This window comes from Camellia sinensis, chromosome 1 (genome assembly GCF_055761805.1).
Source record: "Camellia sinensis isolate YWXY chromosome 1, ASM5576180v1, whole genome shotgun sequence".
Taxonomy (NCBI): domain Eukaryota; kingdom Viridiplantae; phylum Streptophyta; class Magnoliopsida; order Ericales; family Theaceae; genus Camellia; species Camellia sinensis.
This window is the reverse complement of record NC_138961.1, coordinates 173,949,365-173,969,804: the sequence shown is the minus strand read 5'-3', so window position 1 is coordinate 173,969,804 and position 20,440 is coordinate 173,949,365. Positions and strand designations below refer to the sequence as shown.

At 39.2% G+C, this 20,440-nt stretch overlaps 1 long non-coding RNA gene across 1 annotated transcript; it reads left to right on the top strand.

The window, feature by feature from the left end:
- The first annotated feature begins 9,564 nt into the window (after window positions 1-9,564).
- On the top strand, window positions 9,565-10,286 carry LOC145790323 (uncharacterized). Its single transcript, XR_014329007.1, has 3 exons — window positions 9,565-9,777; window positions 9,881-10,008; window positions 10,094-10,286. It is a non-coding gene; the product is annotated as an uncharacterized LOC145790323 (long non-coding RNA).
- Window positions 10,287-20,440: the final 10,154 nt, after the last annotated feature.

The following is a 20,440-nucleotide window of genomic DNA, read 5'->3' as shown; positions in this document are numbered from 1 at the left end:
TTTTTTAAAATATATATATATATATAAAAATAGAGAGGTGATATAATTTAAATGGGCTCTTTTTTGATAAATCCTATTTGTAACTGTTTTATTCCATAAAACCCAAACTATTTCTGAATATTCCATTAGGTCCATTAATTGTAAAAGGACGAAATACCCCTCATCCACCTCTCCCGCGTGTAACCGATTCTGCCAAAACCCATTCCCATTTCAACTATTCAATCCACAAAATTTCCAAAACAAAAACTGAATCACGAAACCAGATTCACATCGCCTCCAGTAACCCTAGATTCACATCGCCTCACCAATGCCGTCGTTGTCCACCGTCCACCGTCGACCCCAGATTCCTCTTCATCTCACTGCTGCGAAGGTTCACATTGGAAGGAGGGTGCTTCTTCGTCGTTGGATTGAGTTTATTTCATCCACTAAGAGTGACCATACCCACCCACCATGAGGAACAAAAGTAAGCAATACCATTCCCCTTTCTGCTTTTCAATCATAATGTGATCACCGATATATACATCCACCTTCTGGTTTTCAGATTTGAATTTGTAAACATAGATGTTTTCAGAATTGATTTTGTAAACACATATGATGTGAACATTTCCATTAGTGTTGATTACTGGGTAAACTTACATTAGTAGACACTGATGTGAACATTCACATCAGTGTATAATGATGTGAACATTCCCATTAGTGTTGATTACTGGGTGAACTTACATTAGTAGACACTAATGTGAACATTCACATCAGTGTATAATGATGTGAATGTTCACATTACTGTCACTGTTGATATTGTTGATTGTTGATGTCCACAGAACCCCCAAACTTCACTTAACAATGTGATCGAATATGATGTAAATATTCACATTGTCACATCAATGTCATACTTGTTTGTGTTGTTGGGTGTTGTTTGGTGCTGTTGGTTCCACCCTTTGATTTTCAGCCAATGATAACATAATGTGATCACTCATGTAAACATTTACATTGCCATATAACTTTTGTTGTTTTCGTAATTGATTTTGTAAACACAGATGATGTAAACATTCACATTAGTGTTGATTACTGGGTAAACTTACATTACTAGACACTGATGTGAACATTCACATCAGTGTATAACGATGTAAATGTTTACATTACTGTCACTGTTGATATTGTTGATTGTTGATATCCACAGAACCCCCAATCTTCACTCAACAATGTGATGGAATATGATATAAATATTCATATTGTCACATCAATGTCATACTTGTTTGTATTATTGGGTGTTGTTTGGTGCTGTTGGTTCCACCCTTTGATTTTCAGCCAATGATAACATAATGTGATCACCCATGTAAACATTTACATTGCCCTACAACTTTTGTTGTTTTCGTAATTGATTTTGTAAACACAGATGATGTGAATATTCACATTAGTGTTGATTACTGGGAAAACTTACATTACTAGACACTGATGTAAACATTCACATCAGTGTATAACGATGTGAATGTTCACATTACTGTCACTGTTGATATTGTTGATTGTTGATGTCCACAGAACCCCCAATCTTCACTCAATAATGTGATGGAATATGATGTAAATATTCACATTGTCACATCAATGCCATACTTGTTTGTATTGTTGGGTGTTGTTTGGTGCTGCTGGTTCCACCCTTTGATTTTTAGCCAATGATAACATAATGTGATCACTCATGTAAACATTTACATTGTGTAGACACCCTATTTTTGACCGATCTTAAGACTCAGACGTCACCGATTGAGCGCTTGGTGATGTTGCATATTGTGCTCGTTCTGAGGTTGCGGAGTCTCGACTGCGAGCCTTGCCTCCAGACTTCGGGACTCTTTTGTGCTTTGCCTCGGTTTGCGAACCAGGCCTTGTTTTCTTTATTTTCTCTTCCCGAATGGAGGGAGAGGTCTCGTAGATCATCTCTCAGTGGCCGTAGGTTACGTTTCGTGGTCGTAGGCCATTTTTCTTGTTTTGGAGCCCGGTTTCTGATTTTTCGGAGCCAACGGCCGTGTGCCTCGGTTCGGGACCGCCTAACAACCTCCGTTTGCTCCGGTTTTTGGTATACACCTTATTTCCTCCCTTTCGAGGAACACTGTGGCCCGAGAGACCAACTTCGTGGTCGAACGCCACCTTCGGTGCTTAACAGCCCATTTTCGGGGCCCCGGGCCGCGCGTTTCGGTCCCCCGAACCTCCGTTTTGCATTCGTTTTGGTTCATTTTTGGTGGAGACCTTATTTTCACAGTTAGGAAGCTTGTAGGAGGGTGGAAGGCCAGCAATTGTTCTGAAAAGCTAGCTTTATTTCTTCATCGCTCTCCGACGCCCGTTTTCCTCACTTAAAAGCCAATGTTGACCACCCCGGGGCCACTTTCTTGAACCCTAAACCCCATATTTGTGTTGTGCACACTTGGGAGGCCACCAATATTTGGTGGCCGACCAGTAATTGTGCCTGACCCTTTTGGACCCCTCTAAAAAGTTGGCTTTTCTCTCTCCTGGTTCACTTTTTCTGGGTTTTGACTACATAGTTATGTTGTGCACACATGAGAGGCCACCTTTTTGAGGTGGCTGACCAGCAATTGTCATTGACCCTTTTGACCCTTGGTCGGCCGGCCATGGGAGGTGGCCAGCTGGCCCCCTGAACCTTCTGAACCTGGCCGGCCATGACCCTCTCACCTGGTTCCTTACAGCTGCACCCTCTGTTTCCCCCCAGATCTTGTATCCGAGGGGGGGTCTTTTGGGGGGGAAATTTGAATTTCATTTTCCCTCATTTTCCTTGCCTCTCTCCCTCTATAAGACCAGCACCTCCCCACCATTTCTAAGGGTTGACAAAAACCAATTGGAGCCTTGCATACATACATCCTCCATCTCTCTCATTCAACCATCAAATACCTTTGTTCTTGGACCATTTCTACACCACCTCATAGCACCACACCTCCATACTCCATTCCAGCAACTTGGAGGTTATTTCCAGAGGTTAGGAGCACCATTTCTTCAACCAAAAGCTGCTGGTTCTTTGGTCTTCAAGGGTGAGTCCTCTTTTTCCCTTTTCTAGTCTTTTCTTGCTCTATATCTAAGCCTTGCTTGCAAGCATTTTGGGGCTCCGACCCTAACTAGAAATAGTCTTTTTTTGAGCTCATCTTCATTTTTGATCAAGGGTTTTTCTTTGTTTGAAGCCACCTGCTGCCCCTTTCCCTTTATCCCTCTTTTATGGCTATTTCTTGCATGATATGGTATCCCTGTTTGTAAGCATTTCTGGGCCTCGAGCCAAACTGTAAAATAACTTGTTTTGAGCCCCTCTTCAACATTGTTGGAGGACTCTCCTCTTTTTGAGGTCTCCTACTATCACTTGCCTCTTTAACTCTCTTTTAGGCCAATTTTTGCATAGTATTTTAGGCTTATTTGTGAGCTGTTTTGGACTTTTCCATAAACTTTTAAATATCTTGTTTTGAGCCCCTCTTCAACTTTGTTGAAGGGCTCTCCTTTTTTTGAGGTCTCCTACTACCACTTGTCTCTTTACCCTCTTTTAGGCCTTTTCTTGCATGATAGTTTGGCCTTATTTGTGATTATTTTAGTAGCTTGATGTAAATTGTAAAGTGCCTTTTTTTGAGCTCCTCTTCAACTTTGTTGAAGGGATCTTTGCCATTTGGGGCCAGCTGCTGTCCCTTTTGTGTTTAATCTCTCTTTTAGGGCCATTTTTGCATGATAGATTAGCCCTATTTGTGTTCATTTTTAAGACTTGTTATAGACTGAAAATATGCATGTTTTGGAACTGTCTTGCATCTGCATTCATGCTTCATGATCAAATAATGCATGCTTTGTATAGCTGTAAGTCATTCCATGTGCCTAGTTTCGAATTTCGAGGTTCATTCCATGCATCGGGTGCCATGTTTCCATGTTTCGGGGCTGTTTTGTATCACATTTCAGCGCTAAAATTTGCATGTTTGCATACCATGTTCCATGCCTTGCCATGCATTGGGTAGAGTGGCATTTGATGCCTTAGGCTTGGTCTCGGTTTGCGTGCATGCATGCACGTATTTCGAGAGTCTCATTTTCATCTCATGGCTACTGATGTGAGTGTGGCTGAGGTCCACTCATGTTGGTGTAAGTCCATCATGCATTGTGTATGCCATTTCATTTCATAGCATTGTGTATGCTAGGTTGCATGTTAGAGCATTGTGTATGCCTTGTTACCTCGCGCATTGTGTATGCCATTTCGTAGCATTGTGCATGTTAGGTTGTATATTAGTTGCATTCATGCATGTCATGCATATTGCATCGTGTTTGGGATAGGAGTTAGCCCGAGCACGGGAAACGAGGGACGTTTCGTACTTCGAGTGACAGAACGTGTCTCAATTCCCAGTCACCGACACTCCGGATTATCCATGATGGAGTTTAGGTCTTGTTGTATTTATATGTGCATTCATTTCATATTGAGTCGTGCAATTCGACTCCTCGGCCATCATGCATTGATATGCGTGATTAGTGGCACGAGGATCGAGGACTACACTCCCCGAAGAGTAGTCGTGCATACATATGTAAAAATACTTTGTCATGCCCCTTTGTTGCTCTCTGTTGCAGCAAATCAGAAATCGGCAGCCTTCCAGAGCTTGGCACGCATTCCAAGAACAATTGCAAACAGAGGCAAACCGGGGCATCACAAGGGATTTTCTAACAAAGGCAACCGGAGCATGCATCATTCACCATCTAGAGCAGATTTGAGGCAGTCCCTGGCTTGCATGCCAATTTATTGCTTTCCTAATTTAATTTGCTAATTAATTAGGGTTTTGTACATATTTAGACTGTAATTATTCATTTGGGACTGTATATTATTTATTCGGACCCTCTGCGCGAGGGCAATGTTGTAATAAGTGTGCGTGTGTGTGATGTATGTCTTCCAACCCCATGTCTTTCTCCCTTTTATTTACCCGCTTATGATGGTTAGATTAGGGCATGTTTCAATTAGCATACAGTATGATAGCATGTTTGCATTCATTCATCTGTTTTGCATGCACCAGGCTCGGCGCATCATACTAACTGCATTGTATTTTCAATTCCAAGTTGAATACATGTTAGCTGTAGCATTTCATATGTCATGTTTAGAATAGCCGAGCCTGCTATAGTTGCACTTTTGCATGTATTGCATTAGGCATTTCTGTATAATTAGGACCATGCATGGATTTCTATTTAGCTTATGTTTTGGCTTGGAGTACTCGGTAAGTTTTATGCTTTAGCATCTTTGCATGCGTGTGAGTGACTGCCATGATAGCATGCTTACCATGAGGCTAATTGCTTATGTGATATAACTGCCTGAATGCCTGTGGGTGAAGGTTGGGTTATTTGGATTGGAACAGTTCATTCACTGTGAGTTTTAAGCCCACTAGATAGTGGCAAAATCATGTTTTCTAAGCCCACCCGAGGGTGGCAAATCCACGTCTTAGCCTACTTGCGGGTAGCACCATCAAACCATCTTTCAAACAAACAAACATGAAATGTTTTGTTCAAATTCAGGCGACCCAGTCTATACTGGTATGCTGTGCGCATCACATAGTAAATCTAGGCTAATAACCGGAATAAGAACGCATAATGTTTTCAAAAATAGATATCATGGTTAGTAGAGGCCGATCTTTGATCGGTGATCGGGTGAGCGGGGGTGCTCACGAAGTGACCTTCCCCAATCGTACCCAAGTTCCCGAGCCGAGGCAACTTTGGTGATGACGGACACGTGGCCTTAGGCAAACGAGTCAGGGTTTCCTAAATTTCCCCAAAATAAAACATTTAGGTGGCGACTCTGTATCTGGCAAAGTAGTCCATGTTTGGCACTTCTTTCAAAAAAATCTGTTTTCTCAAAACGATTTGCCGGATTTGGACTCTTTGGTTTAGATTAAGAACCGTGACAATTTGAGAGTTCTGAGCTGTAGTGAACCCAAATGAACTGAACGGGACCCATTCTCCCGGGGCGTTCGGGGACGTCTACACATTGCCCTATAACTTTTGTTGTTTTCGGAATTGATTTTGCAAACATAGATGATGTGAACATTCACAGTACTATACTAGGTAAACTAACATTAGTATACACTGATGTGAACATTCACATCAGTGCACAATGATGTGAATGGTGAGATTACTATCACTGTTGATTGTTGAATGTTGTTTGGTGCTTTTGGTTCCATCATCTGTTTTTCAGCCAATTAAATGTTCTTATTTGAACACCCAGGTCTTCCCAATAGATTTTATGGCAAGCGAAAGAGAGGCGAATCCCGTGCCAAAGCCAAACCTGATCAAACAGCTGTTCCTGAAAAAGTGAACATGAAAAAAGTTAACTATCGGTCAAATTTAACTGGATTGGTCAAACTGTTAAAAGATACCAAATTTATAAGTGGCCAATTGAAGTGCCTAGGAAAAACACCGTTTTGGCCATTATTTGATTGCTTGATCAGTAATGAAGTTGACCTCAACCACTGCATGAAATATGATGATGTCATTGTACGTATAGTGCAGACATTTAAGCCATCTTGTGGGAGGTTTTACATTGGGGATAAGAACATCCAGCTTTTTAGAAGCGATGTATCACTGATTTTGGGAGTGGACTGCGGCACAAAGTCGATGGACCTCTCTTATGGTGCAAAATCAACAACCGGCATCATACACCGGATGTGTAAGGATGTTAGTCGGTTAAGTGCTGCCAAAATACGAGAAATTCTGAGCGAAGCATTAAAGGGCACCAAGAAACAAGACAATGAAGAGGTCGCAAGATTAGTTTGCATGCGTCAAGCTCTTCTTCTTTACGTCCAGAGAAATAATTGGATGGGCTTTCTACTCATACATGGACCCATTAGACAACATGATCGAGTATGATTGGGCTGAGAGCATCCGGGCAACCCTGATGCGTTCATTGGGCCAAAACTATGGAAAACCAGGACGAGTCACCGGATGTGTGATGTTGTTAATGGTAAATCTCATAAAACTTATTCTATATTTAATATGAACATTGCTGATGTGAATGTTCACATTACTGGGCAATGGAATGGAAGTTGACATCAATGATGTAAACATTCACATTACTATTCAGTAATGTACAAGCATACATTAGTAGACACTGTTGTAAACATTCACATCAGTGTAGATTGATGTGATGGTAGCACCAAAACAAATTTGGAACATTCACATAACTGATGTGAACATTTACATTACTAGGCAATAGTGTGGAAGTTGACATCAATAATGTGAACATTCACATTACTGTTCAGTAATGTATAAACACACATTATTAGCTACTGGTGTAAACATTCACATCAGTGTTAACTGATGTAAACATTCACATTACTGGCCACTGGTATAAACATACACATCAGTGTTAATTGATGTGAACATTCACATTACTGGCCACTGGTGTAAACATTCACATCAGTGTTAATTGATGTGAACATTCACATTACTGACATTTGTTATTTGTTTCAGTACTGGTTGTGTGAGCATACAACAATCTTACAACCCCGCAACCCCAATGCCATTCCACGATGTGTAAAGTGGGACCTCACAGCCTTACATAGCAACATGAAGTCCATATCTTTGGCTAAGTTTGGTTTAAATGAGGTAAAAGTACAACCAAAAATATTGTGCCCATTCACATAGTCAGACAAGGAACTATCTAACTAACATAATGTCTCTAACTGCAAGTATATAGCAGCGAGCTAATGGCATCCCCAACTAAAGCAAAGATGTACCATCATACAAAATTGAATATGGAGCCCAAACCTGAGGTTTTGTCAAGTGCACCAGCAAAGCAAGATGAAAGCACTGATGATGAAAAAAAAGATAGTCAACACAGTGATGACAATGATGGATTTTCTGGCAATGTAATGGACCTAAATGATGTTGGAAATGACATCAACCCCAGCTTTAACACCCCCAACGCTGAGAGAGGTACCATCATAACACAACCAACTGAGCCAGACATTGTGGATGTACTTATAAAAGAAAACCAAAAGCTTAGGGTCTTGTACGACAATGGGAAGCGAAAGAATCATGGGAGTTGAGGGCAAGGGTGATTGCTGCCCTTGAAGCCAAACTATTTGACCAATCGGGCCCATCCAATATGGACATGGACATGAAGAATTGCATGAAGTGGAAAGATAAAGAAATTCAGCGGCTGACAAAGTTGGTCGTGAATTTAGAATGTGAAAAAACAATTCTTCAAGACCTTTTTGACGATTAGTCCGTCCACATTATCACTCAAGTTGAAGCACAAAAGGCTCATGACAGCCTTAACAAGCATCTCACTACAGCATTAGAACACATTATCAGCCCACTATCGAGGGTAAAGCGCATCAAGCAGAAAGTGAGGAAAGAGCACCGGTTAGATGAGTTTGAATACCCCAACTTGCCTAGTCAAAAGAAAGGGAAAGAGGGAGCCCAAGAGCAGTCCCATGCAATCCAAATTGCACAAGATTTAGACAAACATCCATAGAAAAAGGAGCCAACAAAAAAAAAAAGTTAACCTTGAACAACAAACTCAAGGTTTGGGCCAGCATGAGCAAACTCAATAAGCAGAAGGTCCAAAATTTGCACAAGAACGGCGGTGATGAGTAAGTGATCTTACATATCCCCAACTGAATTTTTTTTTTCTCATGTTCAGTTCACATACATACTTAATAAATTAGATCATTTCATAAATGTACAATGTTGACATTAACATTTTCTGTAGTCACAATGCATAGGTTGCTAGTGTGGCGAGGGGACTCAAAGACTAAAGATGTGTATTTTGATGACATCATACATATCATCAAGGAAGAATCAATAACCAACAACGTATGGCAACTGTAAATGTGTACAAAACACAGACACACACAGACACACATAGACACACACACTGTAAAGACACTGTAAATATCCCTTTGTTTCTGCAGGTGATAGATGCATATGGTGAAATTCTACTTGAACTACAAGGGCTAGTTAACCCAAGTTTGGAGGATTCAACATTCATCTTTACAAGCACATGTTTGGTAACCACTAGACTTTTGCTTTGTTTATGTTTCAATAGATGTGAATGTTCATCTCAGCATTATATGCTTATATTGTTAACTTAAATGATAGGCTGATGTGAATGTTAACAACATAAAAATGACATATGAGAAGATGCACATTGACAGATGTGAACATTAACATCATTTTTAGTGAAAATTATATGCCTATTATGTTGTTAACTTAAATGATATACAAATGTGAATGTTAACAACAACATAATATAACAGGTGTGAACATTCACATCTGTAATACATTGCATGACTGTTTCACAAATTAATAGATGTAAACATTCACATCACTAATCAGTAACAGATGTGAACATTCACATCATTCACATCACTAATCATTGACAGATGTGAACATTCACATCAGTAACATCCTCACATTAACAGATGTGAACATTCACATCACTCACCATTAGCACATGTGAACATTCACATCACTCACATTAACAGACGTGAACATTCACATCATTCACATCAAACATTGATATAAATACTAGGTACATCATTGTACGCCCTTTGTGTGCAAAAAATCATGCAAGAGTACCTCCCGCACAAGAGAAACAAACTGATTGATGTACACATCAAGGAGTATCAAGGCCAGAGATTCTTAATCTTCCCAATACACGACAACTTCCACTGGACAATTGTTGTGTACGACATGATAGAGAATGTATGGAGGCATTATAACTCGCTGCGCCCAAGAGAAGGCATATATGACCCACATATTGACAAAGCACAAATAGTGGTAAGTGGCTGACACATATAATACTTGTATGATGTGTAATATTGGAACTTGGACGTATGCACTGTGTTGGTTGGTGCCTAATATGAAATTTCATTGTTGGCAGAGGGACTACATAGAGGCTTTGGTGCGCAACATTGGACCATCATCACCATTATGGACCAAATTATCAAGCCAAAATACTTCGCAAACAATCATATCAGTAGACATTTGTCCTCAGCAAGCATCAAATTCGTAAGCCTAAAATCGATTTGTACACATGTTCCACAACCATTACCCACCTAATTTTCAAAATCTAACAAGAATTTTGCATTTTTAGGGTGGATTGCGGACCTGCAGTTTGTTACATCATGAGGGCACATGTATACCGTGAAGACATTGTTGCCAGCCTAGATCGCTTTGTATGGTGTCAAATAAGAGACTCATTAGTACACATTTTTCTGAACCACAGAAAGATAGTGCAATGTGAAAACCTATAGGTGGGGGGTGTCCACCTATCAATGTTACCCAAATCTGTTATCCACATTGGAGACAATTTAGTGTCAATAGGTTTTACATATTGGAACAGACTAGCTTAATTGTAAATCAAGTCCATATAACTGCTTGTACAGATATTTTTCAGTCAATATATGTATATGCATTTTCAGGGCTATTTTGCGTTGGTCATGCACATTGAGATTGTATTTTTTTTTTCCTGACACATGATATGATGTGAATGTTCACATCACAGAATGATCGTACACTTTCTTATGTTTTAAACCATACTACATGGATATGAATATTGCTTAAAGTGTTCGTGTAACACAATATGACAGGTGTGAATATGATATTTCTTAACACAAGTCAATATTCACATCTATTAATTTGATGATGTGAATATTCACATCACAGCTTCTGATTATTTGAATGGCAGCAACGATGTCATGAATATTCACATCTTATGAGTTGATGATGTGAATGGTTATATTGATGTAAACGTTCATGTCTTCTACTTTGATGCTGTTAACAGTAACAAGAAAGTGAACATTCACACCACAGAAATGTTTAAAATTTCAACCCATGTGCAATTATTCACATAATGTGATTATATAACACAATTGTGAAAGTTTAACATCATGCATTCATCCAAAACACAACAACATAAATGTCAGATTGGTACCTTAAAAAATTAAAAACAAAACACAAATCAAATACTAATGCATTATTATGTTTGCCAATGCAACGTAATCTTATTGCAACACAATCTTTGCCAACCGCCACAATCTTATTTCAAAAATGAATATAAGAATCCAATGTAAAACACAATGTTGAAATGAAAAATGTACATCCTATATCGGTTTCGTGTATGATTTCCGATTATGGCTCCCCAACTTATCACATCTCCCGCACCTTATTTGCTTCAGTTTCTCGCCCCTTGATGGGATCCTATTCTTTTTCGGCCTTCCGGGTGGTCTTTTCACAGTTGGCGGGTATATAGTGAAGTCCGTGGGATCAAAAGGCGGCTTTCCACCGATGGTATAAGGAATATGGCACCCGAATAGGCTGCACGATATGTCTCTACATGAAAGTAATGTTCCACACAATCATTGAGATTGTAGCGGCTCTTCTGAATGGCAATAACAGCATGGTCACATGGGAATCTGTTGATTTTCCATTTGAAGCAAGAACATGTATGTCTCGCCACATCAACAGTAACAGATGGTATCGAATGAACTTCAAACACATCCTCATTGGCTTTGCTAACTTGCCAAGACCTGCTGTCATTGAACGAATCCATAAGCCTCGTTTCGAATGTAGGACAAATAAGCTCATTCCATTTGTTTGCTTGGTCATGCCATGCAGACATTTGCCGCATCAACTGAGTACAAATTGTGTCCACCATTTGAGTGATAGGAAGATTACGCGCTTCTTTAATCCAGTTATTAAATGACTCCGCCGCATTGGATGTCATCTCCCCATAACGCATGCCCCTGCACAACATCACAAACATTGTACAATACGGAATTTAACAGGTCTGAACATTCACGTTGACAGATGTGAACATTAACATCATTCCCAGTGAACATTATATGGTTATTATGTTGTCAACTTAAATGATCGACAGATGTGAATGTTAACAACAACAAAATATGACAGGTGTCAACATTGAAATTTGTAATATATTGCATGACTGTTTGACAAATTAACAGATGTGAACATTCACATCATTCACACCAATCATCTTTAGCAAATGTGAACATTCACATCATTTACATTGAACATGAAACACAATTAGAAGATTATTACCATTCTAAATTGAAAATTCACATCGCTACCATTCTAAACTTCACAAACAGAACACCTTAGGAAACTATTATTACTTGAAGTACGAATTTGCCCAGTGCTCAGGTGCCAAGTCCTTGAAAAATTATGAGCTCGTTGTTTACCCTCCTCTTTTAATTTTGCAAGCTTTTCATGGAACCCTACCACAGTTGGCTCGTAAGCACAGTCACCCAAACTATTTACTAGGTGATCCCTGAATCCATTATCAATTCCTTTCATCCGGTCTCTTAAATTACTCTTCAAGTGTTGTAAGCAATAACCGTAATGAACCGATGGGAACACCTTTGGCATAGCTTCTAACAGACCAAGATTACGATCCGAAATGAAAGTAATCTGGTGCTTAGCATCAACAACCTTCCCAAGTTCATGCAAGAACCACGACCAATTGGCCGTGGTCTCGAATCAACAATCACAAATGCAACAGGAAACAGACCTACAACACAACACCAATACACAACTCTTCACAATATTCCAAAGTGAATAGAAAATAGTATAAACGAAACAGGTCATGTGAATGTTTATATCTACATTGCCCTATTACTATTGTTATTTTTGGATTCAGGTTCGCAAACATCAACGATGTGAACATGCACATAACGACTATTAACAATTCATTGTTGATTGTTGAGTCATTGATAATGTGAACATTCACAATAATGTTCATTAATGGATCAACTGACATTAGTGTACACTGATGTGAAGCGTATACTAATGTGAATGTTCACATTACTGTCATTAGAAGACACAGATGTGAACATTCACATCAGTGCATACTAATGTCAATGTTCACATTACTTATAATTTCTCAATCACTCATTTGTCCAGACTATGCTGCAGAGAATGAATATCGACATGAATAGACAGCTAAAAAAAATACTAACCATTGTTTCCGTCTTTCGCCGTTGCCGCAAGTAGTTGACCTTTGTACTTTCCTTTGAGGAATGTTCTATCCAGGAATAATAAAGGCCGACAAGAATTGAAGCCAGAAATACACGCAACGAATGACACAAAGAAACGACAAAACTGTTGACTACTCGCATCATAGTCAATATTGACGTAACTCTCCGGATTGTACCGCATCATAGCATCCAAATACCACCGCAGCTGGTCAAACCATAATGAGTGATCTCCATGAATATCAGCCTTTGCTTTCTCCACACCCAACCATACGACATGGTAACTCATATCTAGCCCATAATCTCTCTTCAAAATAGTCACAACCTCACACGGCCGAGTCAACGGCTTGTCCCTCACAATTTCAGATATGGTACTCGATACCAAATCCGAACTAACTCGCAGATTCTTCGATGTTCAGACATCCGTACCACAACTATGCACATCAATAAACCTCTTGATGTAGAAAAAACCATTTGCTTGTTGTGCTCTACAATGTATAGCCCACAAGCAGCCTCTCTCCTCACGCATCGCACACACAACAGTAACTCTTGTTGTCTCATTCTTGACATAAGTAAACTGAAACCCACATTGGATGGCATACTTACATAAAACCTCACGAAATTCTTGTGCACCTCCAACAAATCATTGTCCCACATGCGTAATACCATTTGCCCGAGGGGCTAACAACAACACCTTCTCCTTATGGTGGCAAAATCTCCGTAGCGCATCAATATCTTCCTCAACCCCCACACACAGCGATCTCGAGCTACTTGACTGACCAATATCACTTTTCAACTCAACCATAACTTCTACATGTTGTACTCCCATTGATTTAGCAAGCAGTAACATGTTCTGAAATTCTTCCTCATTGTCCAAATCACATCTACTAATCCCAGGTAACCGATAGAACAATGCAATAGAACCAATAGACAACTGTCCCCATTTTTCACACAAACAGTCTACCAAACGCGAATAACACAATGCACGAGCAGCATTTATTACAGTGGTACTGCAACCATAAGTACACACCAACATCATAAAGGTATCTATCTCCTGTAAAAACACAACAACACAACAATCAACAATAATCCAAACCGATATGAAAATTCACATTGTGCAAAAATTAGATGAATACGTGTATAGTTCAAGTGTTACATCCATAATTCACATTAACAAGATGCGAATATTCACATTGATATATATACTCTGAATTATATCATCCATACAAAGCCTCATTAAGCAAACGTCAAAGTAAAGTGAGAACATCCACATTATTCACATAATATTACCACGATGTAAACATTTACATTGCCACATATACTCTGAATTATATCACCCACACAGAGTCTCATTAAGCAAACATCAAAGTAAAATGCAAACATTCACATTCTTCACGTAACACTAACATGATGTAAACATTCACATTGTTCCACAAACTCTGAATTATAGCAGATCCACATTCAACACTAATCTGATGACCTCCCCTCCACATGACCACGATGTAAACATTCACATTGATCCATAAACTCTGAATTATATCACTCACACAGAGCCTAATTATGGATACATCAAAGTAAAGGAATATTATAGCATTCTTCACATAATCTGAATGACCTCCCCTCCACAGTACCACGTACGATGCATGTAATTGAAAAACTAGAGCATCCGATCCATAGCAATCAAAAAACAGAGCATCTGATCCATCCTAGAAATCAAAACATAAAGTGAACATGTATTCATAACCAAAATGATACTAACCTTAATCATGCAATCCTACAATTGTCCAGAAACTCGAAAACAACCGCTTTGAAGTAGTTATACTCCAGAAAATGTGAGAACCGAACAATATAAAATTCGTTATCTTCACTTGAAAATCACCGAACCAGAGCAACAATGAAACCCTAGCACATCAAAGCCTCAGAACGATAAAATGATAGCATGCAAGATAGACACGTATTCATTTGAATTAGAATGATAAAAACTGCCAAAACTGAATCACGAAATCACAGGAACGTATTATGTATTAAGACAGTGTATATATATATAAGGCCATAATAGTCCATGTAAAAATATAAAATTAGAAAAATGGACTTTATGGAATAAAAAGAAAAGTATATGGGACTAATCAGGTTATAATATTCCTTTGGGGACTTAATGGGTTATAACAACTCTAAGATGGATTTATCAATAAAAATCCCAATTTAAATAAGCGAATAAATTGACTTTTTTTCTAATTGCCAAAATAGGCCACATCTCGCCTGATTAAGATTGTTCTGTAATTCATTTTGTAATTTATTTATCAATGGTGTTACACATACTAATTACTATATTAATTAGTGTATCAACACATGCTATAGCATTGTAATTTCAAAATTATAGACCACACTCATTATACAAACTATGTTTACTTAAAGCAATAAAATTATGTCATATCATCCGTTAGCTTACTAATTGATATACCAATTGGTGCGTATAACTTTATTCTTTATTTATGGTAGGGTTGCACACGAGTTGGTTTAGATTGGGTTGACATATCAATCGGTGGCCAACCGAACAGATTTAGATTGAGAAAATTAATATCTGATTTCAACCGGGTGATGGTTTGAAGCTGTCCGTTCATAGGAATAAGATTGATAGTCGGATTCTGTCGGTTTCACGGGTTAGGCTGTGACGATAAAATTAGTTGGGCCGAACCATTAGCAATTTTATTATGAAAATAGACATTTTTCATGATTTTTAATTTATTACCAAGTTAAAATATTAGTAATTTTAAAAATAGAAAATTTTACAATTGAAAGTATAATTAGCAAAAAATATTAAATTTATAATTTTACAATTCTAAAAAACTATCTGTTGGCTACATATTTTGTATAAGCCAATTACAATTCAACGCGTGGCAGAATAAGGGCAATACGGGAAGACTATTCAAGTCTTCGATCGTGATCGTACACGTGGCAGTTAGTATTGGTTCTTACAAGATCTGCGTAGCACTGGATCAGCAAAGAGATGCAAAGTGATGTGGCTTCAACAGTTACTCACATTCAAATTCAAAATCAGGAGGGAAGCCTAACTGCATGTAATGGCATAGTGGAGCTAACTATAAAGCAACATGATCAGCGATCATGGAGGAACGATTCGACGGTTAGAAGTGCAGTTCGATGGTCATCCTTGAGAAGTATAAATAGCAAAGAAGGCCCTAGAAAAGCCCTAGACTCAGATCCAGAAAACCAGTTTTATCAAATTTATTTCCTTTCCAGTTTTTACATTTCATGTTCTTTATATTTCTATACTTTAAAATTCCTACACTGCACTTCGTTCATAGGAGTAGTTTCAAGTAGATTGTCGCTGTAAACCTTTACGAGGCTGAATTGGATCATTGTAAGTCTTTCATTTTTACTTAATGAAATGCTACAACTGTTCTTCATTTAATCATTGTTTGCTTAATTCTCCTAAACAAAGCCACCAGTAAAAGTCCTCTTCATTGAGGCTGAAAGAACTAAAACACAATCGTCTGATAATTGGTTTGCAATTAACATTCTGTAAGGACTGATTGATCCTTGCTGGCACGCTCACAATTACAAAAATAACCTTCAAAAGTCAAAAAGCCAACATATATTTTTGGCACGCCTAGTGGGACTAATTGAAATGGCTAGGCGTAGAAAACAAGGAGAAAATGAACGCTTAGAAGAAGGCGTGGAATGAGAGGTTGAAATGCCTAATCTAGAGGATAATGTGATAACACATCCTGTGGAAGCACCCATTTTATAAGAACCTATGGTCGAACAGACCATCACTTCGGAACAAGTACTGCATGTTCATAATATTGGACGAGGCCAAGGAATTGGATCATCCACTGTTCCATCTACTCAACCAATGAATCCATAGGGTGGCCTAGTAGATGCCATGAGATAGCGGTTAATGAACACAATGGAAAAGTGGGCAACATCCTTTTTGGATCGAATGAATACCCACTAACCAACAAACACAAGACACATGGAGGAAATTTCAAATGTCCCTCAGCAAAGATTGGCTAGAGATAAACAGCCTATGCAAACTAATGGACATTCTAATGGTCAAACTAGTAATCAAAACTATGAAAGACTATCACCTCAGTCTTGGTATGAGCCTATTTCGAGGCCTATAGCAAGTCAAAATGCCTCATTGCTTAACAGTGAAGCTATGCAAATTGGTGGATCTGGCCCAGTACAAGAAAATGGTATAAGGTGGTTCCAAATCCCATGTTCAAAGCCATACCTAGCATGAGGGGGTTCACTAACCCTTTATTCGAATTTATACCGGGGGGTTGGAAGGTTTTCCTATAACTGGAAGAGACACAGCACCTGTTCCAGCACCTTTCGCAAGTCCTTTTGCAGGATAGACTCAAAGAGGTCATTCATACCCTCAACAGCAGCCGGCACCACAAGGACAACCAGTCCTAAACATACCACCCTATGGACCAAGAAGACCCCAGTCACAAGGTTGTCCACTAAATCCTGTGTTTGTTCCTCCAGTAGTGGTTCAACAGGCACAAAATATGGTTCCTAGGGACCAAATTGTTAACATTGTTAGAGAGATGTGTGGACCAATGGCTCGGGGGGTTCAGACTCTTGTGTACAGGAAATCGTACCAAGAATGGGTAGATAGGGTACATGAATACTCAAGAGATTTTAGGATACCAGATTTTGCCCTTTTTTATGGGAATGGAAACCAGTCAATGGTTGAGCATATTGCTAGGTTTGCGGCTCAGTGCGGTGAATTTACCAATAATAACTATATGAAGTTAAGATTATTTCCAAATTCTCTAACTAGGAGAGCATTTGCATGGTATATTAACCTTACACCTGGCTCTATCCAAACTTGACAACAAATGGAAGAGCCATTTCATGCCCAATTCTTCCAAATAGAGCCAGAGGTTTCCATGGCAGACTTGGCAAGATTGAGTCAAAGGCCTGATGAGAAGGCTACTCAATTTATTGCTAGATTTAAAAGAGCACAAAATAAATGTAGGATCATCTTACCAGAGCCTGAATTCGTGAGATTAGCTCAAAATGGTCTAGAGTTTAGGCTTCGAAAGAAGTTTGACTCAATTGAGTTTAGAGACTTAGTGGAATTAACCTATAAGGTGTCTAGGTATGAAGCATTACCAGAAGAAGAACAAGATCGAAGTAATGCATCGTACAAGATGTATTATAGAGATCCTAATTATGAGAATGATGCAGCAGAGATTGTAGGGAAAGAACCTGTGATCTGTGAGGCAATAATTCATAAAGATATAATAATTGATCAACAGTTTAAAAAGAAAGACCTTCATAGGAAATACTCTTTTGACTTAACAAAGGCAGATGATATTTTTGATCGTTTGCTTGCTGCAAATTTCGTAAAGTTACCAAAAGGAGTCAAAATTCTATCTCCAGAGGAACTTAAAGGAAAAGTGTATTATAAATGGCATAATTCTTGGTCTCACTCAATTAAAAACTGCATTGTTTTTCGAGACAGGATCCAAGAGCAGATTCGAAAGGGAAGTTTAAAATTTCCAACTAAAGCAGAAAAGGCCATGAGGATTGATACAAATCCATTCCTAAAAATTGGAGAGGTGGCAGCCAATGTTATTATGCCAGACTTCCAGAACTTGTCCTTGAAAGATTGGAAGAAGTCAATGTGCAAATGCATGTTGCTAGCCAGACAACTGTCAAGAAAGACACTGAAAATCTACCAGCTATTGGACAAGGTTTCTCAGACCAGAGGGAAGACTCTGATGAAGAAGCATTGGATGACGATTCTTTAAAAGCAGCTGTCGTGTAAAGAATGTGTCCCAGATGCAGGCTGAGCTACAAGTGGTTGAAAGGGCTTTCAGTTGATGGGAAGTAATATTACAAGGATGTGCAGAGGCGTCCTAAACCAACCGGTGCTTATAACAAAAGGACATATCTAACTAGTATTAGGCAGCAGCCATTAATGGCTGAGCCAACAGCCGCTAGAATGCATTCTAAAGGCAAGAGGCCTTTATATGAGTCTAGACCATCTAATTATTACATAATGGAGAGAAGTCATCCTGAAAGGAGACTGGAGAAGGGTTTAGTTTATGGGATCAAAGCCAGAGATTGGCCTCCTAGACCAGCCTCACGCAGAACGAAAAGTGGCCACCTTCATCAAAGGCCTAAGGTAGGCCCAAAGCAAGGAGTCAGGGCCAAGCAGTGGCCTTCACAACCAGCTTCGAAGATGGCTTCGAAGGAAGAAAGAAACAGTTCAACAGCTGGGTCAGTAAGTTCATGGGTACCTGGAATTCCAGATTGGTTTGTCATGCAGAACAAACCTAGGGAGATGTCTACCCAAAGAAATGCTGTTGGGAACCAAAATAGGATGGTCAAACCTTCTTTGGTGGCTCCAAACAATTGGGTATTGCTTAAGCACTTGAAAACAAAAGAACCAAATATGGTCCCAGTGATTTCTAGGTCCCAAAGAAGGAAGATCCAACAGAGGTGCACTCAGTACCAGAAGGATTTGAAAGAAGGTGGAGAAAGTTCTTCATTAGTTCAGCTATAGAGCCAGGTAGAAGGAGAAGAAGATTCAAAGTTAGACCATAATCTAAAATCGACTCTTTCAGACAAAAGGGGTTGTAGTAGGAAGCAGTTGGCCAAAGTTCATTCCGAACTAAAGGCTAAGGAAAGATCCAGCTTGGTAGGATTGGAAAAAGCTTTGATGGAAAGTGATAGTGAGATAGAAGATGAAGTCGTCCCAGGCCGAAGGAAGGGGATGGTTGAGAAAGAAATGTTTGAAGCCTTCATGGTTGAACAGACATTTTTGGTCAGAAAACCAACAGAAACAGACCATTCAAAGGAAGTTACTAATACAGAAGTGCCAGAATGCAGCATGGATGACGCTTCTGAAGTAATTGAACAAATTGACTAAGAGGGAAAGCAGGTACAACCAGTCGTCCAATTTGGCTCGTTTCCTCCGGTGTCAGTGAATATGGTGCTTATATTACCACAGGAGTTTCAAGCTGAAGATGAAAACCAAGGTCAGGAGATTGACCCAATTCCAATCTCCAGTGAAGACTTACAAGTAAGTATGGTGCAAGACGAATCCGAAGTAGCCACACCAATGGAAACTGAAGACGAGAGTGAGGAAGAGGTAAGTATTAACCTCTCATACCCTTTTGAGTATCCCACGACGTCCATGACACAGCATGTCAAACTCTTGTATATCAAGGCCTTCTTCGATGGAATACAAATAAATCGGGTGCTGGTGGATAGCGGGGTAGCAGTAAACCTGCTTCCAAAATCTTCATTGAAGAAACTAGAAAAGAAGAACCCCAGACTAATCCTAACCAGTACAGCCATTACTGGTTTCGCTGGAGACAAACAGATGGCCCAAGGTATTTTACCCATTAACTTGAGTGTGGGAACCAAGGACTGCATGACAACATTCTTCATTATCGACAGCAATG